The sequence below is a fragment of the Leuciscus leuciscus genome (assembly GCF_965113295.1).
Source record: "Leuciscus leuciscus genome assembly, chromosome: 19".
Taxonomy (NCBI): domain Eukaryota; kingdom Metazoa; phylum Chordata; class Actinopteri; order Cypriniformes; family Leuciscidae; genus Leuciscus; species Leuciscus leuciscus.
In genome coordinates, this window is record NC_138743.1 from 20,133,808 (window position 1) to 20,159,422 (window position 25,615).

A 25,615-nucleotide genomic window follows, 5' to 3' on the forward strand; every position below is an offset into this window, starting at 1 on the left:
TGTAGCGAATATGCATCTGGGTAAATATGAATTAGCTCAAGAATATGGGGAATCTTGGGATATTAATATCTGTGACTCATGGTCATAATTCATAAGTCGCATGTACATTTATTATTTTTTTTTTTATAGGAAATGCCTCGTTCTGTAACTGGTCTGACCAACCTTTAACTCGGCCAGCGAGTAGATGTAAGGTCAGTACAGTTAAGAAGGGGTATTCACAAACTCCACTAAAGTTTAGGTTCTGGCCAAGAACATTAAACTTTATTGAGTTTATTAATTAAAACTACTGAATGTAGTCTAATATTATAGAGCCTGTAGCTTTATAGATCTTTTGTTTCATTGACTTTATAAAAAGTGGGTTTTCAAACACAGACAGTTAAAAGTATAAATGGGTTTATTAATAAAATGGCACACGCTAGAGATTATAAACTACAAATATAAACGTACGTAAAAATGCAAACAAACACATAAACATTTAAACAAACATGACGTGATCGGAATGAAAATGGAATGAAAGAAAGAAAGATATAGAGGGAAGATAGAGGGTAACTTAAACCACAGACCTAAGACCTAGACACCTGGAACAGCTTTTATAGGAATCAATATACTTGCGAGATGTGGTACTCTTTCAGTGTGATGCTGAAAAGGGGACGCGCGTGCGCGTGTCCGGCTGGTTTGCGTCTAGCTTCTTCTTCTGGGTCGTTTCGAAAAACGATGTAAAGGCTCACTTGAATTTAACGTTACCGGAAAAGTTCAGATTCGTCTCCCGGGATGGGAGAGGCTGGAAATCTTAGTTGCAACGAACGGGAGCTACGACTCGAACATGTGTTGGTCCGAGGAGAAGGCCAGGGCCTCCTTCAGATGTTCCTTGGAGAAACGCTGCGCCGAGGAAGAGGGTCCAGAGAAGTTGGATGAGTTGAGTTGGAAGAGAGGAGAGAAGAGAAGAGAAAGCGAGCGAGATGAGGGGGTTTCTGCCTTTTAACAAACATCTGTTTACGCCTTTTCTTGGAACGACAGCGAATCAGATTGTCTTTTCTGAAGCGGGAAAATTCTCTTTGTGTGAAGAAGAAAACGCCTACTTTCACCATATGTCTTATGAGAGAAAGAATTCATATTTCTTCTTAAGATTGTACACCTGGAACAATACATCTTACTGTAATACTATGTGCGGGACTGGTTGAATTAAAACAGGGCGGTCAGACAGATACCAAGAATTACAGGTAGATATTGGACACACATAACATTATGTTCATATGCATCATTACACACAAATAAAGCTTGCTTAAACACACAATAAAATGGTCAGTATTTCCGTTATGGCATGTGAAGACACTTGAGAAACACAGGAATACATATCAAACATTTGAAGAGTTTTCTCTGAAATGTTCCATGTGTGTTAAGGTGTTGGAATGTTGGCTTGTAAAGGAGCTGGATGAGTTGCAGCTTTGGAGCCATAAAAGTTTATGACCAGGTTCGAGTTACAAGACACTATGGAGTGATTTCCTTTCAATGAATCTTCGGAATTAAAGATTTTACTCTAGCAAACCACACCTCTATTATAAATTTGTAATGAATGGTAAAATGAAATTTTACTATGTGGAAGTCCATATATGGAAACGTGCTTCAGTTGCATCTCGTGGTGGGTTTCTGGTTGAAAGTCCACGAGTGTGTGTGTGTGTGTGTGTGTGTGTGTGTGTGTGTGTCTTCTGGAATGTCACGAGGCCAGCCGAACTGGCGCTGGCAAATTGCTCCTCGTGGGGCAATTATTAACCAGTACGGACACAAGACGATGTGTCTTCCCATATGATCACTTAACGCGAGAAGCAGATGTCGTTGTGGCTACATTCCCCCTTTTTGTTAAACGAAATTCGGGATGGAATTCGTTGAACAACAAATAGGCACAACGAGTGTCAGGGCGTTGTCGGTGACCGTGGAGATGCACATCACCGTGCTAGACTTCTCTGAGTGTGAGTCCTGCCTTGGCAGTCAGGAGTCGGGGGTGTTCTTTCTCCATGCGATGTCGGATGCCAGACCTGGTGAGTGTGGCTGCTTTCTCGCGAACCACTGCGGCCTGCATCCTGTTAGAGGCGATAGGGAGAGAGAGAGAGAGAGAGAAGGAGAAAAAAAAAAAATTTCCAGCGATGGAGGTCCTTAGTTGGTTTAGGACAGTCTTTTTGGTTCGCTGAGGTTGGTATGCCACATGCTTTGACGTCCCATGCATGGCTTTTTGGCACATGTGGCGTCATTGTTACGCCTGGCCCCCCCCCTTGTGCTTTGTGGCTTTACGAGCTGTGGCGCTGTGATGGCAACAGGTGCACAATGCGTATTGAAGTCTTGTGAACGCAGCATGTGCGTGGTGGCAGACAGCTGTCTGAGGCACTGGTTGTCAGTGAGCTCGGATGGCCTGTGAGGGTGGTGGAGGGGTAAGTGGTGGCATAGGAAAAGTCTGTTCATCAGAGGCCCGCATGACTTTCTTTGTACACAGCGGAGGTAGCGTTTTAGCGGCTCTGAGGCGTGCAGTGTAGTTGGTAAAGTTCGTTTGTGCTGTGTAATCACTGCAATGGTTAGGGTGGGTGGATGGGTTGTCTGTATGTGGCGCAGACATTGGTTTGGTTACTCAACTGCAGGTCAGTCAGGACCTTGAAGCAGTAGGTGTCAGTGTTCGTTTTCTGTGTCTGTGTCAGACGTGGCTGCACTGTCTTCATCTGTGATGTAAGAAGACTCTGCCTCACCAGTGTTCTGGAGAGAGTGGTTACAGGTTCGACGGTCTGGGCTTGGAGTTCTGGACGGCGGGTGATGCTGGTTCCAGAATCTTTCTGAGCGGTCGGTCCGACGCTTTGGACGGGCACCGTCACAGTCGTGCCGCCACCTGCTGTCTGGTTCTGAGCGGTGCTCAGAGACGGAGTGAATTGTGTGTGTCTTTACCGTCTTTTCATCCATGGCCCTTTGCTTGGTGTAAGCCTTGTGGGCTAAGTCTCTGAGTTCTCGAGTAGACATGGTTCGTGGGCAGACGAGCACGCCGAGATGTTTACTCACGGTGCTATGCAGGTTCCGCAGAAACAAAGTTCTAAAGGTTATATCTTCTTCCATATCTGGTGTGTTGGTTGCTCCGAAGAACGTTTGTCGGAGTCGGTCATAATAGGAGTGTGGGTGTTCAAGTCGGGCCTGTTTCACGTCGAGGGCCGTGATAAACCCTTGGTCTGATTCTGGGTCAGAGAATTCGCGGATCAACGCTTGTCGCAGTTGCTTGTAATCTGCTTTGACAGGCTGTGGTTGGCGATCCAGAAAACTACGCACCTCTCTGCTTGAGGTGATTCTTACCAGGTACAATTTGTCCCAAGCTGTCGCGTTGGCGACAGTTTGCAGGTGAAAGTCAATGTCTTGAAGGTACGCATGAACACTGCAGTCTCCGGCAAACGTAGGAATGTTTCTGGCCATCTTGTTGAGGTTTGTTGGACGAGAGCTGTTGCTGGGGGCCCAATCCGTCTGGAGAGGATTCTGACCCTTTACAGCTCTTGGTGTTTGGCTGACAGGCGTGGTGTTGTGCAGTGGGCTTTCGCCCCCCTTTTCAGCTCTGGGTGTGTGGCTGAAAGGCGCAGACTCGCTGGAAGGGGGAAATGGTGTGAGATGTTCTTCCCCTTCCCGGTCGCGGTTGAAACTGTAAGCATGTCTCAGTTCTCTGCGAACCATGTCTAGTTCGTCTTCGAGATCGTGTCTCTGCTGAATGAGCTGATGGATTTTAGTCTCTGCTCTCTCAAGGAGAGCTTCAGCCCGTTGGAGCCTTTCGTTGAGTTCCTTCCGGGTGTTTTCCTCCGACTGCTGTCTTTGATCTGTGTGCAGACGAAGATCGTCCAGGGCTTTTTGAAGTCTTTCAACTTCCTGTTGTAGCGTTGTGTCCGTCTCGTCCTCTTCCTCGGTCAGGAAGATTAGCTGGTCTAGCCGACTCTGTGTGTGGGCTCGGTCCTTCCGGGCTTCTGTGGCCTGGAGCTGTAGTGCGGCTGCCTTCTGTTCCATATCGAGGCTGAGCCTTTCGCTGGCCCAGGCCTTGGTGACGAGGTTGAGTGCGATTTTCCGAAGATTTTGGCCAGCTGTTCGTGGTCGTACTTCTGGGTTAGCTCGACATCTCTGCTTACTGTGGTGAGAGAAGCACAGCACACACAAAAAGAGACACAATGCAAGTTTGTTTTAGGGTTAATGAGCTATACTCATACGGGCTATGCCGTTTATGAGAATTTCGGGGCTAACTGATGCCGACAGTTAGCTGAGCCAATTTCGTGGGTATGGATGAAACCCACAATAGAAATTTGGACAGGCGGTAGCCTGGGGGGGTCGTCTAGCGACGCCCGCTTTGATCGTCACTCTATTATTCAGCTTTTCCTGGGGTCTCTCTTAGGTTCTGTGTCTAAGTGAAATGAAAGAAACAAATCACAACAGAGTGGAGAAATAGACAAGGTTGAAGGTAGGGAAGATCAGAGGGAAACACAACACAAGGAAGTGAATTGGTCTGCAATGAAATGTCGCAAACAATAACACGGGGAGCGTTATTTAAGGAAAATAAATCAAATAAGATAAAATAAAATAAAATAAAGAGGCCTAAGCCTTATTAACACTGCGAGAGTTCCTGATCGGGCCAGGAGATGCGTGGGTTATCGGGACAGGACCTCGAAAGAAGGTGTGTCTTAGAGAGAGAAAGGTGGGTCTAAGCACTTAAAATACCCCGAAGGAATAGCTAGTATTCTGTGGTTCATAATAAGTGGATGGGTTCTATCAAATTTTAGTTTACCTGGGGTGAATAGAGGTCATCCAGGCGGAAACCAGCGGGCGCGGTCAGACCCTCCGACGGTTCCAACACCAGACAGAGCGCAGTGTCAGTAACGCCGGACAGATGATCCCCGCCCACTGGAAACCACCAGGGATGACTTTCGGATCACCACAGTGCACTGACTGAGTCCTGCCAATAGATACACAATGAGGGATTAAAATGTTAGACTTAAAGTAAATTGAGGCTTTCTGGTTTCATCAAATTGAGTAAATATGTATGCAGGAGTCAGTGGCAAAGGCTTTACTAAAATAATGATACAACAAAAAGGAAATTACGATAATTGGTTGTAATTATCAGAATAACCCACCCCCCCCCCCCCTTTGGAGAGACTGGAGAAAGAGGGAAGAGAAAAATAATTATCAATGAAATAAAATTTGAATAAACAACACAGGTTTGAGACGCAGGCAGAGGAAAAGGCCCCGGCAGTGGGTTTGTGCCACAAGGGTGAGGGCCGTGTTTCCTCTCAGTGGTCCACCTGGTTGAATAGACACAATTTGAAAAATGCAAACTTGTTTAAATTAAAATTCAAATAAGCATGCAATGAGAGGTCCAAAATAATAATAATAAGGAAGGAAAGAAAATTAGAATGATAACAGTGATGTATCAATACTAAAAATAATCAAAACTGAAATTCAGAATGACTTCCTATAATCCTTACAATAACACTGAGGTTATTCGTATGGATCATAAAAAAATAATCAAACGAAAAGGGGAGCAAGGAGACACTTCAATTGCAGACTGGGGGTTAAACAGATATTGATAAGTCGACCCAAGATCGCCACACGGTGGCGTGCTTCTTCCTAGGTGGACCTATCAATGAACTGAGTGAATCGAATCTAAGTTTTTAATTCGAAAAGTTTTCCTTTTTTTTCGAACTTAACTTAAAGTGTGACAGTCGAAAACAGAAAAAGTAATTGTCTAACTCCAAATAATATCAGCATAAGCTAAGCTTGAATGCAGTTAAGTATTTGAGAGAGAAAATGAATGCAGAGAGAAAAAGAAATTGAAAGCAGGTATTATCTTAGAACGCCACGAGATGGCGTAGTTGCGCTCGCGCAGGCTGACGTCAGTGGGAGGCGACGCTCACGCAGGATGACGTCGGTTGGGGGCGCGTAATTTGAGAACTGCCCCAGACTTAGAGGCTGCCCTCTAGTGTCGGTCAGTGGCGTAATTCAGCAGATTTTTTTTTTTTGGAATCACGTGGTGTTTTGCGCTTCTGTTGCATGCGGAAGACTGACGCGAGTTTCACAACATGTGACTAACGGGAATTACACATTATGCATTACACATTGAGACGGTTTTAGAATAAGAACAGGGATTATCATCTTTTCTTAATTCATAAAACTGGTCTCCAATTTACACATTATATATTATACACATGAGACGGTTTAAAGAAGGAGAACAGGGATTATCATCCGTTTTCTTAATTCATAAAACTGGCCTCCAATTACATATTATACATGGTTTACAATAACAACAGGTATTAAAACTTCGTGTTTTAATCACTAGAAACTGTGAGCAAACAGGCGTTGAACATCTATTTACTTAAGCTGTGAGCACACCAGGCATCAGAACAGCTGTGAGCAGGACTTATCATCTGCTCATCTCCCATAAGCATTAATCAAAATAGCACTTTTATGATTTTTGCGTAGGTTTACGAAATTGGATCGCGAGGCCAATTTCTGACCAGGAGTTATATCGTTAACGTATTGTATAAGGCCTATTACGACTGAAAACTATCAGATTTACGTCTTCGTCCTAAAAGAGATCCTTCGTCTTCATTTAGTCGGTTTAAATCATGTTACATGTATCAACTGCAAAGAGTTTTGTTTCGTCTTTACAGAGACAGATGTAATGTCATGAACTGCAGTTTTAGCAGAGCTGGGCTGGCTTTGTGCCCGCCATCAGCTGGGTGAGTTCGCCTTGGCGACTTATCTCACTATTCAAAACGCGCGTATAGCCTACAATTATTAATACCAATAATACACATTCAACTGAAACTGAATTTGCCCACAAAAATGAAGTTTGAAACTGCTCGAAATATCTCCACCAAAATGTAGCGAATATGCATCTGGGTAAATATGAATTAGCTCAAGAATATGGGGAATCTTGGGATATTAATATCTGTGACTCATGGTCATAATTCATAAGTCGCATGTACATTTATTATTTTTTTTTTTATAGGAAATGCCTCGTTCTGTAACTGGTCTGACCAACCTTTAACTCGGCCAGCGAGTAGATGTAAGGTCAGTACAGTTAAGAAGGGGTATTCACAAACTCCACTAAAGTTTAGGTTCTGGCCAAGAACATTAAACTTTATTGAGTTTATTAATTAAAACTACTGAATGTAGTCTAATATTATAGAGCCTGTAGCTTTATAGATCTTTTGTTTCATTGACTTTATAAAAAGTGGGTTTTCAAACACAGACAGTTAAAAGTATAAATGGGTTTATTAATAAAATGGCACACGCTAGAGATTATAAACTACAAATATAAACGTACGTAAAAATGCAAACAAACACATAAACATTTAAACAAACATGACGTGATCGGAATGAAAATGGAATGAAAGAAAGAAAGATATAGAGGGAAGATAGAGGGTAACTTAAACCACAGACCTAAGACCTAGACACCTGGAACAGCTTTTATAGGAATCAATATACTTGCGAGATGTGGTACTCTTTCAGTGTGATGCTGAAAAGGGGACGCGCGTGCGCGTGTCCGGCTGGTTTGCGTCTAGCTTCTTCTTCTGGGTCGTTTCGAAAAACGATGTAAAGGCTCACTTGAATTTAACGTTACCGGAAAAGTTCAGATTCGTCTCCCGGGATGGGAGAGGCTGGAAATCTTAGTTGCAACGAACGGGAGCTACGACTCGAACATGTGTTGGTCCGAGGAGAAGGCCAGGGCCTCCTTCAGATGTTCCTTGGAGAAACGCTGCGCCGAGGAAGAGGGTCCAGAGAAGTTGGATGAGTTGAGTTGGAAGAGAGGAGAGAAGAGAAGAGAAAGCGAGCGAGATGAGGGGGTTTCTGCCTTTTAACAAACATCTGTTTACGCCTTTTCTTGGAACGACAGCGAATCAGATTGTCTTTTCTGAAGCGGGAAAATTCTCTTTGTGTGAAGAAGAAAACGCCTACTTTCACCATATGTCTTATGAGAGAAAGAATTCATATTTCTTCTTAAGATTGTACACCTGGAACAATACATCTTACTGTAATACTATGTGCGGGACTGGTTGAATTAAAACAGGGCGGTCAGACAGATACCAAGAATTACAGGTAGATATTGGACACACATAACATTATGTTCATATGCATCATTACACACAAATAAAGCTTGCTTAAACACACAATAAAATGGTCAGTATTTCCGTTATGGCATGTGAAGACACTTGAGAAACACAGGAATACATATCAAACATTTGAAGAGTTTTCTCTGAAATGTTCCATGTGTGTTAAGGTGTTGGAATGTTGGCTTGTAAAGGAGCTGGATGAGTTGCAGCTTTGGAGCCATAAAAGTTTATGACCAGGTTCGAGTTACAAGACACTATGGAGTGATTTCCTTTCAATGAATCTTCGGAATTAAAGATTTTACTCTAGCAAACCACACCTCTATTATAAATTTGTAATGAATGGTAAAATGAAATTTTACTATGTGGAAGTCCATATATGGAAACGTGCTTCAGTTGCATCTCGTGGTGGGTTTCTGGTTGAAAGTCCACGAGTGTGTGTGTGTGTGTGTGTGTGTGTGTGTGTGTGTGTCTTCTGGAATGTCACGAGGCCAGCCGAACTGGCGCTGGCAAATTGCTCCTCGTGGGGCAATTATTAACCAGTACGGACACAAGACGATGTGTCTTCCCATATGATCACTTAACGCGAGAAGCAGATGTCGTTGTGGCTACAGCTACACTTTCAATGTTCTCTCTGCCAGACTGTAATTCAAGGTCATTTATCCAGAAACATAATTGCTTCAACAAAAACTATGTTTGTCAAGATTTCCCACCCGTTCTAAATGGAGAAACTAATCTTGACTCTTGAATCCCCCAAGATCAAAGATGATAAATCTCTTCGGAGATTAAAAAAACATGTTAAATTGTTGACATGTTGTATATGCACGGAGTTCTACTGTCCTGTAATACAAGTGCACCAATATGTGATCCAGATTTATGAAGTTAACCTATAAAATCTCAGGGCTTGTAGTCCTACTGTAGTTGTTCAATTGTACGGTATGTCTGACATACAATTTCCTTGTAATGCTGTTGCTGCACAGTACTGTTTTAATATTTTGAAAGTTTAGGACAATGGGACGTAAGAGAAGCCATAAGATAGACATGAAAACATTATGTAAAAAAAGAATGTCTAGTAGAGTTTAATCACAAACCACTGAATTGTTTATCCATTCAATATCCATTTTATTTAATGCCATATTTTACCCAAAAAATGGCTCCAAACCTGCATGACTTTGTTTTGCAGAACCCAAATGAAGATTTTTTTCAATGTTTCAAACGTTTTTTTGTCCACACGAGAGTCAATGGGATCCAAAACAACATTGGATGTTGATAAAAATGTATATTTTTGGGTGAACTATCCTTTCAAGCCGTTGTCTTGGCACTTTATTAGTTGTCTGACAGTGGCGATTCCACAACATTAACACATCAACAATGTTAAATAATAGCATTTTAAATAACTTGTTTGAATTGAATTCGACTAGACTTTCAATATGTGGATGAAAGATATACGGCATATTTCTGTTTTAGCTTCATAAAAGTTTGGGATGCCGTTCCATTGACAGGACAATATTATTATTATTACTATTTATCTTAATTTATTTTTGCAAGAAACCCTTTGTTGAAAATACTAACTGTACATGTTTCACAAGGTTTTCAAATTTTGCACTTTTTACAAGTTTCTTTCAATGGTTTACAATTATCGTCTCTTCTTTTCCAGAATATTTCTGGACTAGACTTTTAATGCACCACTAAATAATTTTGTGCTAATTGCCTGGGAGCGTCCGATATATTTGCGTGTGTGTATGCGTTTAAACCAAATACCGCTTCGTCTGATGTGATTGTTGTCTTGACTGTATTAATGAAAACTCCCTTCGGCAGAGACACGTATCAGTACCTCATTCCCACCCCAGCTCGTAAACGCACACATACAAACATCTACAGCTGCAGCAAAATGCTTGTTGTTAAGAAAATGTTAATTACTCTTTTCATGTTTGCAATAGTCTAGAGCGAATGCAGCGACGGACTGAATATTTGTGATAAGAAAAAAGCTATGAAAATGTACAATATTTTAAAGCATTCAATACAATTTAGAGACATGGATCCCTAAAGCATGCTATTGTGCTAATATGTTATCATGCTATGGTATTGATTGTACCACAAACATGCTTCTTGAGACTTTGAAATGTCCGAGTTTGAGCTCTACTTCGGGCTGCACATGCTAGTGAATTGCTGTTCGCAGTATCTGCAGTATCTTGTGCAACCATTACATTCAATGTAGTGAGTGCCTTTTGGAAATAAACACAGATGAACACAAATCAATGGTGTGTTTGCTGTTTTCTAAATGTCCTGATGCAGTGTCATTATCAAATATCTATAGTTTCCTCACTCAAAGGTCAACTTGAAACATAAGAATTCACAAAAAAACATCAACAAATGAAAGAACACTCAATGTGCTAAAAATCTTGAGGTGACATTCACTTTCAAATGTGTTTCCAGATGTAAAATCATTCTGCATTACAATAGCAAATATTGTGCAACCTAGATGGGGAAGAGATGCCTGAATGAAAATTAGCCAGACTACAACCGCCATTGATCTAAATGCTCAATAACAGGAAATAAATAAATAAATAAATAAATAAATAAATAAATAAATAAATAAATAAATAAATAAATATATATATATTTATTTGATTGGCTGAATTGTTCGCACTGCCCTTTAGTGCTGTCACTGCAAGAGAAATTTCAATTTGATTGCAGGCCGCCGCTTACATTGTTGAGCAATGGGAAGTAGCTCTTCTCAACATTACCGACCTTGACATCTGAGTCAATAATAGTGAAGAAGCTGTAAATGGAGGTAAATGTAGAAGTAATCTCCTTTGGGAACATCTTGAAGGTTTTATGTGTGTGTGTGTGTGTGTGTGTGTGTGTGTGTGTGTGTGTGTGTGTGTGTGTGTGTGTGTGTGTGTGTGTGTGTGTGTGTGTGTGTGTGTGTGTTTGTTTGGCTCCATTAATGTGCATCTTATCAGGGCTGAGGTTCAAATGTTATCCCATTTTTTTCAGTTAATAGTAGTCCATAAAGCAACACTTAAACTATAAATTGCATATACATTTGAGCATTTTTTTTTTCTTTATTTGTTCTATTTCATCAATCAATCAATCAATCAATCAAGATAATTATGAGGAAATGGATGAATAAAATGTAAATGTCACAAAATTACTGTACTTATCTGAATTATCCATGTCATTATCAGGAAGATGGAGAGGTAAATTTAAAGAAACATTTAAGATAATACACATTTATTGACATCCCTCGGTTTGAAAAAAAGAACAAAACGTACATGATTACAAGAATACACTTGTAAGAGAGAGTCTATAGGGAAACTGTACACCATCAGAATATGTATACATATAAATAGTTCATCAAATTTATTGCCTTTTTCACTTAAAAAAGATAGTGTTGGCAAGACTAGTGTTTAGTGTGATTACTAACCAACCTTTTCTGTATAAAATTATACCCAATTTCTCAATTTACATTATGACCATGTAAACCATAACCATAAATGAATGCAAGTTGTTGCTCCTCAAATGGATGATTTAGACAACTTTAGATTAATTGTGTGTCAATAAAAATATGATCATCACCTTTAAGCTCACACACTTAAATCTTCCAGAACACTTGTCCCACTTAATTTAAGTGCATTAAACCTATTTTTTTTTAACCTTCCTCTTAAGATTGCATTTTGTACAACAGCTTTACACCTCTCAACATCCTTTCTATTTTCTCACAAGCAACAGTTTCACACACTCGCAAGAACATCTCTACACCACAATGTAATTAAAAAGTGTTCAAAACGTACCAAATTATTCTGTACTGCAGTAACTCCACAATTGACAGTAGCGAGTTGAGTGTTTACATGACTAGTGGCATGTCCTGACTTTTTGGCCCATGTGGGGTAAAGGCTCATTCAAGGGTGACATCTGTGCCTGGCTCATTGTATAGACAACAACAAAACGAGAGTTTTGCAGCTCGAGTAGAAATTGTTCACTAGGATGGCGTTCATCATCCTCACGTAACACCGATTTGGCCGACCCGAGTATGGTTTTCAGACCATCAGCCCTCATAGACGAGATCCTGTGGGAGTTTCCAGCCCCGGATTTACCTTTTATCACAGGCCAGGAGGATTGTACTGTATATCACCCCAGGCCAGAGATGTGGAAACCTTGGGTCTGTCCCCCTAGGGGGATCAGTTCCTAAATGCAGGTCTCTCCACTGAGGTGGTAGAGACCATTCTCAATTCTAGTGATCCCTCCATGAGGAAACTGTACACCTTAAAGTGGAGAGTATTCACTTTATGGTGCAGTGAGCGCAGGTTGGACCCAGTTAACTGCCCAGTGGCTTCAGTGCTGGAGTTTCTTCAAGACCATCGTTTTTCTGCCAGTCTTTCCCCATCCACACTTTTGGATCCACAACCATTGCGGCTTTCCACACACCATTAAGTGGTGGATCTCTGGGGAACCACCACTTGGTAACACTTTTCCTTTATGGTACTCTGAGGATGAGGCCTGTGGCTCAAGTTAGAGTCCCGACTTGGTATCTAGACGTGACATTGGAAGGGTTGTCTTGGCACACTTCGAGCCCTTGGACATGGCATTTGATAAATGCATCGCTTTAAAGATGTCGTTTCTATTAGCAATTACATCACTCAAGAGATTTGGATATCTGCAGGCCCTGTCAGTTGCCTCCTCCTGCTTAAAGTTTGCCCCGGGCAAGATCAAAGTTATTCTCCACCCGAGGCCGGGTTATGTGCCTAAGGGACCCACTAATGCGGCCAGGTCAACGGCCCTTCAGGCCTTTCATCCTCCTCCTCATGTGTTGGCAGAGCAGCAGAAGCTAAATTTACCTTGCCCTGTCAGAGCTCTCAAGGTCTACATTCGTAAGACCTCTCGTTGGAGGAAATCTGACCAACTGCTGGTATGCTTCGGGTCGGGTTGTCTCCAGGGTTGAAGTTGCCACTAAAAAAATAATCAGCAGGTTGATTGTGGAGGCTATTACTATGGCTTATGAGGTGCACTTGTCTCTCTTCACCTCTTCAAGTCAGGGCACATTCCACCCAGAGTATTGCTTTCTTCAGAGAGTTATTGTCGGGGGCATCCCTCCAGGAAGTTTGTGATGCAGCAGGGTGGTCCTCTCCGCACACATTTGTAAGGTTTTACAGCCTGGACCTTCCAGTCACTCCAGGGTCTCAAGTTATTTTGTCCTGAGAAGTGCCGGGACAGCTTCACACCAGGACAGGAATTAATCAGCATGGCGTAGTGGGTATTTCATTCCCCAAAGCGTCATCTGGGGCACAGCACAAGTTCCCTGGAAAGGGAACATCACAGGTTAATCATAGCCTGAAAGGTGAACAAGACGCTGCATCCTCATGCCATACTTCCTGCATGCCTGGGCGTGGCTTGCTTCAGCCAATCAAAAGCTAATGCTGTTGTGTTGCCGGCTTCCCTTTATAGCTTCTGCCTTACGCCTGCACACACCACGAGGTGACACAGCACCAATCAAGATTGGATTAGTTGCACACGTCACGCTGAAGGCGTTCCCCAAAGCGTCTTCTGCAACACAGCATCTCGTTCCCCTTTCAGGGAACCATGGTAACATATGTATCCTGAGAAGTCTAATTGGGTGCATTTAAAAGTTTGCAGACATTATTTGATTTATCTAGGATTATATAAAAGCTTCTCTCACAGACAGGTGCAAGACACTCGTCTCAGTGGCATGTAAAGGTGAGCTCTCACATTAGAGCTGGAATCACACCTGTCACAGTACGGTACTGATGTGGCCTGAAGAACAGATGAGCTCTTGGCAAGGGCAACGACTCTGGTGTCACACGCTGGATCTGGCTCGAGATCAGCTGGGTCACAGCAGGAACTTTCCTCTCCAGACTGTAAGTCGAAAAATTGATGAGACTGATGATTGTAAGCATTTTTTACTTTAATGATTCTTAGATCACAAACAAACAAACAAACAAACAAACAATAAATAAATAAATAAATAAATAAATACTTTATTATTGCAGTTTGTTTTGTTTACTTTAATATATTAAGCTTTAAGAACTTAAGAAATTAAGATTTGTTTTATTATTATTATAATTATTATTTAACAAAGCATAGCATGTGAGTTAAATTAATGCATTTTTTTGTTCAAAAAGGCCTAAACAGAAAAGGGGTTAATGGTTAATTCCATTTTATGCCATGCAGTGAGGTATGAGTAATTCATATCTGTGCATTATTTGACTGTATTTCAGTTACACTGTTGTTGTTGATTTTGCTGTCTTGTGATGTCAGGATGCACTTGTTCCTCTAAAATAACTAAATAGTTGATTGTTAACACTGTTGCGTTTCATTCACCAAAGGTCCTTGTTTGGGGTGATGGTGTATTTCATTGTTGTACCTCAAAAAACCTGGTTTAAAAGAAATATGAAATGAAGAACATAATATTGGGCAGTTTAAAGACATGTAAAAGAAAATAACAATTTGCTATAATCTACATTAGGCCATTGTTACATGGCAAAATCTGTTGTTGCAAGATTTTAAGTGTAACATTTTAAACTGAGTCAAGAACATACAGTAGATGATTCATCTCAGGAAAGCTTTTCCCTCAGACATCCCATTTTTACAGTGCATTTTCCTGTCTAAAACATCAATTCTTTCAACAAATAAATAATTGAACTGACAGTGCAGATGCTTTTTGGACGGATTGGGGTCAGAGAGGCAAGAAAGAAAAGTTCTGCTTGAGCGAGGCTGGTGGTCAGCTGAGGTTCATGTCGGTTTGTTTGTTCTTGTTGCTTTTATGCACTGAATGCACTGTTCTGATTTTCCTTCATCTTTTGTATCAGTCCTGGGGGATGTTGTTCATAGTCACAGTTTATGACTGCATCAGATCTGAAAGCAAACACTACAAGGCAAGCCCACCTGGATTTCACCAAGAATCACTAGCCCATTCCACAGTACTGTAGTATCAGATATTAAATGTGCTATGATGCTACTTTATAATCTACAGTTCAGGGTCCTGAATAAACATAACATTTTTTTTTTTTTTTTTTTTAAGCATGTTAGAAGAGCTATGACATAAAATTAAGAAGAATTGTGCATGATTATATGGACTATATTCTATAACTTTACATGCAGTATGTTAATCAATACATCAAAATGAGTGTAGTTCTTAGAGAAAGACAAAATATGAAAAAAAGCATAATAATTTAAAATGTACTTTAAAGTAATATGTTTAAAAGGTTACTTGAGTATGTTAAAGCTGCAGTCCGTAACTTTTTTTGGTTAAAAATTATACAAAAATAAATTTGAGCAAGTACATAACCAGCCAGTGTTAAAAACGATATGCTTGCCTTAGCTCGATTCAAAACGGTAAGCTTGTAATTATGGTTTTAATTCCAGTGGTACTAGTGGATTTATGCAGGAAATTTGAGCATGTCTTTGCGTCATTACGTCACATCTCTACACATAAAGAAGGCTAGTGGTGGCTTTTTTTCTGACAATTAGAAATTAGACTGCACAGAAATGGAAACTGAGTGGCCTTCTGGAAACTGATTTTCCAGAAATGGAAATGGTAACTGCTACAGGTAGCCCTTATACACATTAAATGTAGTCACACAATGCTGATGTTGTGAACATGAACAATTTGAAAACAAAGTATAATTTGCATGGTTTAACATGATATCAGCAATCGTTAGATTTAATCAGCGCGATTTACTGCAATGCTTTTTTTTCCTTACTTGTTTAGATTTCTTTTTTCCGGTGAGAATTCTTATGTTGGTCATACTTCCAAAAAGTAGAATCTGTGATTCCGAATGACAGTATCCACACCGGCGCGGCGACTGACAGCCGCACATTCTCCTCAAAACATTGGATTCATCCGCGCTGTGCCGTGCCGAGGCACAACCCACGTAAAGCTGATAATTCGGCAAATAACTGCAATTGCAGACAAAGAGGAAAAACTACGAACTGCAGCTTTAAGAAACATAGCTATGAAAGTTTACTCTCTTTGGGTACACTTAAGTGGTCTTTTATTTCATTAATATATTATCTGAAAGTATTAAAAAAAATTTTTATGTAGGCTACTTAAAGGAGAACTCGGTAACTCTAGCGAACTCTTGTCACTTCTTCGCTGATTTTCCCTTTTGTTGTCGCATGTTTTCCCCACGAGCTCCCCCTACAGCCGTGGGGGGGGGTGTATATTTCACAACACAGTCGTAAAAAACTCATTTGCGGCGGCCTCCTCCCCCTCTCTACCGCTGCTCATGTGCGTTTGTTTTGATCGGAGCAAGCCAACTGTATCGCGTGGAGCTATGTCTACCGAGGTGGGTAATCTGGTAATACATCATACATGCGTGTGTGTTTATGTCGAATTGCCGTAAAGCAATTTGTGTTTCGCGCTCGTTCTCGTTCTAGTTCTCGCTTATCACGAGACTTCCAATTTCTAACTTGCCGGGACGGTAGTGTTGCAAGTTGCAAGGTTGGTTTTCCGCCTGGGAACGCTGGGGGGAGCTGGGAAAGTCACCAATATCACCAGAACAGGTTGTTTAACCATCCAAATGATTTCTAGACAGTTTTATTAAGTTAAAAAAGTTACCAAGTTCTCCTTTAATATTTGAAATACACTACAAGTGCACATTCAATAAAATGAAGAATACTTTTTCTCAAGAAGAAAATTTAGGTCTGTATTTATTAATTTTTTTTAGCTTGCGGTCAAGTTCACATTTGACTCATATGCCAGAGCAGCTGTATGTGTTCAACAAAAGAAGGAAAGCCATGCAGGTTTTAAACGACATGAGGGTGAGACTGAAGTCAGCCGGGTCCGGGCCGTATCCTGATCAGATGGTGGACCTGCACCTGGACACGACCACAACGCATCCCTGAAGTACCAGCCTCATCAGCAATGTGAAGGCCTCATGGACACCTCAACAAACTCGTCTCCAAACCGGCATGATGACTCCAACCTTCAACCAGATGGAACTGGACCTGTAATGCTGCCTGAATCACAATCATACAATGTTTGTTCGTTGGCCTGAGGAGAACTGGCCCCGACTGAGCCTGGTTTCTCCCAAAGTTTTTTTCTCCATTCTGTCACCTGATGGAGTTTTGGTTCATTGCCACTGTTGCCTTGGCTTTTGGCTTGCTTAGTTGGGGACATTTAATATTCAACACTATTATTGATCTGCCTTACTTCAGGTGGATGATGATGCAATTTTCTTCTAGAAACAAACTTTGTTGTATTATTTTCATGTTATCACTGTGAAGCTGCTTTGATACAATCTGTATTGTAAAAAGCGTTATATAAATAAAGGTAACTTGACTTGACTTGACTTGAGAAAATGATGATGGAGTTTCATTTTTTGTGTGTGTGTGTGTGGGGGGGGGGGGGGGGCTATCCCTTTAACTCCTGTGTAAACCAGTAAAATGCGGCACACAAAAACAAACACAGAGCACATCAGTTGCTGAAGAATAAAGAGGTGTGATGTGATGTAGTTGGGTTGTCATAGTAACTGTTATCTCTTTGAAAATCATGTAAATTTCAGCCAACTGAGAGAAAGAGAGAGAGAGACTGAGGAAGACTTTGTGCGAGACACCACACAGTGCCGATAAACACCACCTGAAATGCTCTTCACACAAGATGTTTATTTTTGTCTCTTAAGTTATGCAACTGCACCTTGAATGCTAATATGTTAATGTATCATAATGAGCTATGAATATATTTAAACACGGTTTAATGGAGCATAATCTTACTTCAAAGATCACACACATTCGCTTACATCTTTATTTACATACATCCACTGGATTTTAAAGAAATAGTTTTCAGGTCAATATCACTATACGTTTTCTCTTTAAAGGCCCACTGAAGTGCCTTGAAACGTGCAGCTTTGTATGATGTGTTGACATAATTTCCACTGAAACAAGAAGCTAAGGCGGGACATAATGAATGGCTCCTCTGCCTTTTCAAATAGCCAGTAGCATTTAGTTTACCGCACAGACTGCGAGTCGTACTTGACAGCACCATGGAAATTAATCAGAGCACTGATACGCTGGATTTAATAGTAGCGTTAGCGGTGTGAATAAATTCTCGCCATTCCATTCTGAAAACGGAATAAAACTTAAGCGTTTGAGCAACGGAACACACATCTCCAACCCATATTGCTCCGTGACGTGACAACGGTAGTGATGTCCGGTTCGTGAACGAATCGTTCTTTTGAACCGGTTCTTTTTTTGTGAACCAGTCGAACCAGTTCACCAAATCGAACTCCATTTTAGCGGAAGTGAGAGACTGTAAGTTTTGAATGCTTATATCTCCTAAATGCAATTTTTTTCATTGTTTTGGAACACACCAGCTTTTTTATAACCTTAAGGCTAACATATTCATCCTAAGAGCAAAAAACTTAAATTTAGATTTCAGGGGGCCTTTTGCATTGCTTCTCATTGTATACACTTCTAAGCATGTAATGCATGTTTCCTAGAGTGAAACTTGGCAATACAAAAGGTGCTAGGTAACGTAGCATACTGTAGTATGGCTGTGTCCTTTTTCAGCTTTCTGATTGGATTTTTCATTTACAATTGCATTGAATACAAATATGTTTTTAAAGATTTTATTTTGTACTATACTCCCTCTTACATCAACTGCAATAGTCATTTCTCTGTCCTCACTGTAGCAGCTGGAGTTGTACAATGTCTGTGCCAAAGATACATTACAAGTGTTCTGTGGATGTAATAATGCACATAAGAGACTCCATAGACTCCCTCCATCTGAGTCACTGAGGACATGGTTAAATTCCATTTTCCAAGGAAATGTCCCGAAGAAAATAGCTAAAGTCTTATACGTTTGCGACAATCATTATGCGCCGGACTGCTTAACAAACAAGGGTCTTTTCATCACTGGATTTTCAAAAAGGTTGATTCTGATAGATCGGTCAATACCATCGCTTTGTGTGCAAACTTCAGATCCAGACAAAGTAAGTATCACACGTCATTGTGTTGAGTCATTCCAAATTGACTTTCTGAAAGAGCTTGTTGGCTGCTGTATGGCTAATGTTGCTAAATCCGCCATTGTCTCTGCTTATTTTCACTGATGCTGCCCTCATGTGTTATCAAATTTATCATAAATACGTGTTTCTTAGATAAAAATTGCACATGAACCCCCTTTGAAGTCGCCCACTTGAATGCGACGAGCTCGTATTCGCAACTTCAGAAGTGGGAATTAGGAAATTTCTGATACACTCTAAACAAAAATGGTGCTAAATAGCACTAAAAGTGGTTCATTGGCTTGTAATCATAGGGGAACCACTTTAAGTGCCATATAGCACCTATCTTTAAAGGTGCTATACAGCACCTTTGTCAAATGGTGCTATGTAGAACCATAAGAGGTGCCATATAGCACCTTGGTTGTTTATAATTGCTTCAACAAAAATGGTGCTCAACAGTACCCAACAGTGGTTCTTTGGCTCGTAATAATAGGGGAACCTCTTTTGGAACTATATGGCACTTAATTTTCTTTGAGGAATGCGGCGCTCGCGCTCGCTCACGTGCACCTGACATGCACAGTGCACACTAATCGGCGCGTACATTTTTATTTAATTATATATTTATTTATTATGATTTTTTTTTTTTTTACTTTCAAAATGACAGAATTTAACAACAAGTTCTTGACACATTTTCAAATTGTGTAAGTATAAATTTAAACACGTTTTTAAACATAACTTCTCTCGTCACTCATTTGTTTAGCCTAATTATTTGACTAGGCCTACACAAATAACAAAAAGCAGTTAATATATGATTATAGCTTTTTATTGAAGTTTGTGACATAATTTCAGTAGGTTATATCTGACTTCACATCCACACAAATTTTTTCTGTGGTCAAAAAGTCTTGTGTGGGGGCCCTGGAATATATAGGCGGGACTTGTATTCAGGAAAATCACTATATTTTAATGTCGTTTTTCTAATCCTATCACCAACTAAACTAAGAGACTAAGAGAGCCTTTAAATAACTGTAGGTGCTTAACAGGTTTTTTGTATGGTAATGGTGCCATATAGCACCTTAACCACCCCAAAGAACCGCTAAAGAACCGCTGAAGAACCAAACTGGGCTTAACAGGTTCTTTAAATGGTAGTGGTGCTATATAGCACCTTAACCACCGCAAAGAACCCCTGAAGAACCGCTGAAGAACCATTTTTTTTTTTGTGTAGCATGTGAAGGCACAGGAGACCAGAGCTAAAGTATGTAGTTATTTTTGTCCCACCATGCTCAACGTCTACATAATTCATATGTACATTCACAGTACAGTCATATGACAGATGTATGAACATATAAGGCTGAATACCGCTACTGACAGTTTCTGACATTTTCAGTGCGTGAGATTGTCCTGTTTTGTTGTTGTCGGTATGCCAAAGCATCAGCTCTTGAAGCTCCACCCTCTTCTTGAAAGGGGGCCGGGAGCACTAGCTTATTTGCATTTAAAGGAACACACACAAAAAGTGGCAATTTTAACATGCTAAAAAAATTATCTGTGGGGTATTTTGAGCTAAACCTTCACATGCACACTCTGGGGGACATCAGAGACTTTTTTTTACATCTTGGAAAAATTAGCACAATCCCCTTTAAGGTTTGAAATCTTGACTCTTGCGGTGTCAGAATGCCAGTCTGTCAGTCAAGTCCGGAACAAGATGCAACCCACAGCAGCACGTTATGGCAAGGAAGTAAAAAATAAAAAGTAAATAAATTACTTTTGAGTGATTCCTTACAAAAGGGCACATCAAATATGCCAAACACGGAAGCTTGAATGTGTGTATGTGACGAGCTAGAACAGACCTCACTGGTTCTCGCGTGTCAGCTTGGGTTGCATTCGACTCTTAAAAAGTGTCTAAATATGGAACAGCACACTAGAAGTGATTTAGGCTACGTCTACATTAATCCGGATACATTTGAAAATGCCTTTTTCGTTTATAAACGCTCTCCGCCCACACTAGCGTTTTCAGGCGTTTTCGGATGTTTCAGTGTGAATGAGAAACCTTTGAAAACGCCTGAAAACGCTAAATTCACCTTACTGCGCATGCGTAAAACCCCCAAAAAGATCACTGATATGATTCAGATGGAAAAATAAAGTTATCGCGCAATTCTTCTGACAGGATAATTTTATGTAGTAAAATATCTCAGCATTCACTAATGCGGTCCAGGTCGCACACAGTCACCGAACGCGACTGCTTTCATGTATTGCCGCAGGACAGCAAATGTGAGTAAATTCTGTCATCTTTGCAGGACTGTGATATGAAGAGTGTGCAATGTAGAATATATTTTAGCAACAGTGTGAAAGTGTGAAAGTGAATAGCACAAAACAGGCACAATACTCGTATAAACATGAATATCTATTGGTACAATATGCGTCACATGACTAAATTTACGTCATCGTTTTTAAATACCACTGGTTTCACAGTCCACACTACAACGTGAAAATGACGTTTTCAAATGTATCCACTTTGGAGTGCGTTTTCAAAAAGCTTTGTTTTTTATAAAAACGCTGTCTCAGTGTGGACGGAAGGCCAAAACGGAGAGAAAAATATACGTTTTCAAACAAAAACGTATTAGTGTGGACATGGCCTTAGTCATCTAGCAAACCTTGACGAGCACATGCAGAGCTGTCTGCTAGTTTGTCATGAGACTTCTTGGCTCGTTCTCCAGCCAATTAAGCTTGTATGGACCAAACAGAAAGATAAGGATGTTTATCAGGGAGTTGCTTCTTTCCTTATGTCACACTCAAGGCTTCCATCATTAGTGTAGCTGATTCCAGAACAGCCTCGTGTGGCCATTTCTTTGTTTATTTAATAAAGTGTTGTTGTATATTAGAATCACACACATGGCAGTAAAGTACATGATTTGCACCAATTAATGAAGTCAAGAGCAATCAAACATCCTCACCAATGTCAATGTTATCTATTTACAAGTTACAGTATATCCACAATTTTCATTTGCATTCTGCAAACAATTCTGTGAACGTGTGGATGTTTTATTTCATTTTTCTTTGGCTTTAATCAACGGCATCAATCAGTCAATCAGACAAATCAACGGCATTTAAAAAAAGATCTAAATACAGTAGGTTTAATAACAAGGGAAAGTGAGTCTGTTTTAAAGAGATAATCGAGTAAAAAAAAAAAAAAATAGACGAGAAAAAATCTTCAAAGGGGAGAGTGCCGTGCCGTCATCAGCAGGATGAACAGACGGAGGTTGAGGACTTTGCTAATGAGCCAAGTGCCCAAACTCAATGGGGTGTATGACGGAGGACAGAGGGAAGGAGGGATGAAGAGCCAGCAGAGAGTACAATTGGTTCTAGAGTATGAATAGTCTATGTGAACAAGTTATTGCTGGAGAGATGTGGATAACTTCTCTGGCCACACGTTTGATGTAGATGAAAGTGACAGAGCCAGATGTGGAAAATCATAAAAACATGCTAGTGGGCAGTACATGAATGAACATGAATGAATGGAAGCATTTGCCAAATGCATAAATATTTTCACATTTTATCATAGGCTAAATATTGTGCATATAACAGTCCCATAAGGAAGTATATTATACTTAAAAAAAAAAAAAAATAATAATAATTGTCACACAGAGTTCCATTGGAAATGGTGGAAAATCAAAAGAAAATGGTGGCCAGTCATAGTTTCTAAAAACAGAGAAAGATGTAAATTTTAACCTAAAATCATTATTTTGGAAAATGTCCATATCCATTTCTCAACTAAAGAAAAACTGTTGAATTATTCAGTGTTTTCTGTGAAACTTGATATGATTGTCATATGTTTGCAGATGGATTTTAAACATCATATATGCATGTTGGAGAGTTATGTTTGGGGTAAATAATTGTGTAAATAAACACCTAAAAATTTGATCATCCTCAAGTTGTTCTATCACATCCGTGAAACACAAAAGGAGAGATTTAGCAGAATGTCCAGACAGCTCTAGGACTGCCATCCCCCAAAAAACAAAATAAAAAGCACCATAAAAGTAGTTTTTAGAGAAAGAAGACAGCCTTTTTCATTACTTTCTGTAATTTTGAAATTGGGCGAGTTATCCAAAATATAAGGATCTGAAGTGGATTCACTACTGCATGTTTCAGGATTGATGGAACAGTGCCTTAGGCTACTATTTATTATTGTTAAAGCAAAAGGTTCAACTACACTACACAACTACACTGGGGTGTAAGCAGATTGTATAAAAACTTATGAATGAGATTGTACAAATTGTACACCAATTCTCCAAAAACGTTGTCATGAGAGTGTGTCGAAAATTCATACTCATTTGAAAGAGGCAGAGTAATGTCAGTGTGTGGTTGAAGCAAGGTCAAATAAAAAGGCTGGATTTAAATGAAGCAGTTCGTATTTATTTATAAACAAAAAAGGCATATAATGCATAGAACCCTGGAACAGAACAACCAACATAATCAGATGAAAATACAATAGATAAAATAGACACAAACACAGAACATCCCTTACAAGTAGATTATGACAGAAATTTGATTTTTGGGTCAACAATTCCTTTAATTTATCGCATTCGTGAATCCCATGCACTGCATCCGAAATCGAATACCTCCCTACTATATAGTATGTGAAAAAACAGTATGCCAACTAGTAGTATAGGTAGGATAGATATCCAAATAGGCCTATATTCAAAACAATAGGCGAAAAGTAGCCAGATGCATCACTTTTTGTTCAAGATCCTGTATTGGCAATGCACGAGTCCAGCACTCTGTCTCCTCCAGCACATCCCAAAGACTTTCAATGAATTTAAGCTCTGTGCCAATGATGAAACTGTGAAAATGATTCTTCATGCTCCCTCCCAACCACTATTTCACAATTTGAGTCTGATGAATCTTGACATTGTCATCCTGGAATATGGCCATGATGTGTCTTCTCTACATGGTTGTTTGAGAAATGAAAAGCTACACACTTCCATCAATTAGGATGAGAAGAACTGTTGCCGACTTTTTTTTTTTTTTCTGGTCAGGCATAACGAACATACTTTTTTTAAATTAGTGAAGTAAGTCTCAAAGCAAATGTAAAGTTTGCGATTTCAGAAGCAGCGATGGACTGTTAGACATAAACGTTTTGTAAGAGCAAGCGGTCATGTGAATACATTGTTCAGGTTTCATTTAAACCCTCCCTTCAGATACAAGGTGTTGCTGTTGTCTTAAACACACATTCAAAGTGTTACATCAACAAGCTTGTACATTCCCTGCTGCCTCTGTAGAGGAACATCCACAGTGTTGATTAGGCTTTTGGAAAACAGGATGTTTCATTAGCGCTGTTGTTGTCACCCTGTTTGTGATGCATGATTCCTATTACTGGAAGATTAAGAGCCATTTACCCTGTGAGTGCTGTGAGGTTATGAGTTGTTCTCTCTTTCTGCTTGATCCTGCTCCATCCAGAGGCTTATGTTCCCAGCTGCCTCTGTCGCTTGGGGGCTCCACGAGTTCCCGAATGTGACTCACGCTCAGCGACAGCAACAGTGACAGTGACACAAACAAAAGCCAGAAATGAGAGCTGATTGGATGAGTATTATTAACCTTGCATGGATCTATGCAGTACCTGGGGGAAGAATAAGAGTTCAGGGAACATCTACAACATCTCAGTCAAGTGGAGAGTAAAGAATGGAAATGAAGAAAAAAGAAATAGAAATCAAGAACATTGTTTTTAACAGTTTTTCTGTGATTGAGTTTTTGAGTAAAACAATTATAAAATTGGACAAAATGTTCAGAGATGGAGGAATACATTATACAGTTTATCATCATTGATTCAATAAATGTCTGGGCTGTAGTTACCGTGGTAACGTGCTGGAGTCTAGATCAGTTATGAGCCTTGGCAGTTATGCTAAAAGTGAAATGTGGATGAATCAAACAAACAAAAGTGGATGATTCACACATGAATCAAATAAACCTCAAAGTAAACTTGTGTTCTGCAAACTGCAATATAATAACCATCATTATTGTTAAGTGTATATATATATATATATATATATATATATATATATATATATATATAATTTTTTATTTTTTACTTTTTTTTTGCTACTCTGTTTGAGGTGGCAATTTTTTGTTTTGAAGATGTGTCATATAAGGTGTATTTATATATTATTTTCAGCATATAAATGCAGAGCAGAGCTGGCATTTTCGGTTCATTCCTATGGGATCTGAGCAACACGCTCATGCAGAGGCTTGTGGGATTGACAGTGGACTGGAGAATGCATTGGCTTTGGAGTGTGTCCAAAAGTTGAGAAATGCTCAACTTTATGTAAATGAGGAGTGGAAAACGGAAAGCGGCTGTCAACCGTTGTCATGTGCAGGTTTATCATCACCATTTAAAAATATGCTTGTGATGGAGTTTCTGCTGGGCTTACTGGATTTAGCAAGTTGGATGTTTTCATTGTGATACTGCCTGGTTAATGAAAGTTTATTAAAGTTTATTAAATGTACACCTTTTCTTGGCCTATATTGGCTGTGATAAAACAAAAACAAAAAAAAAAA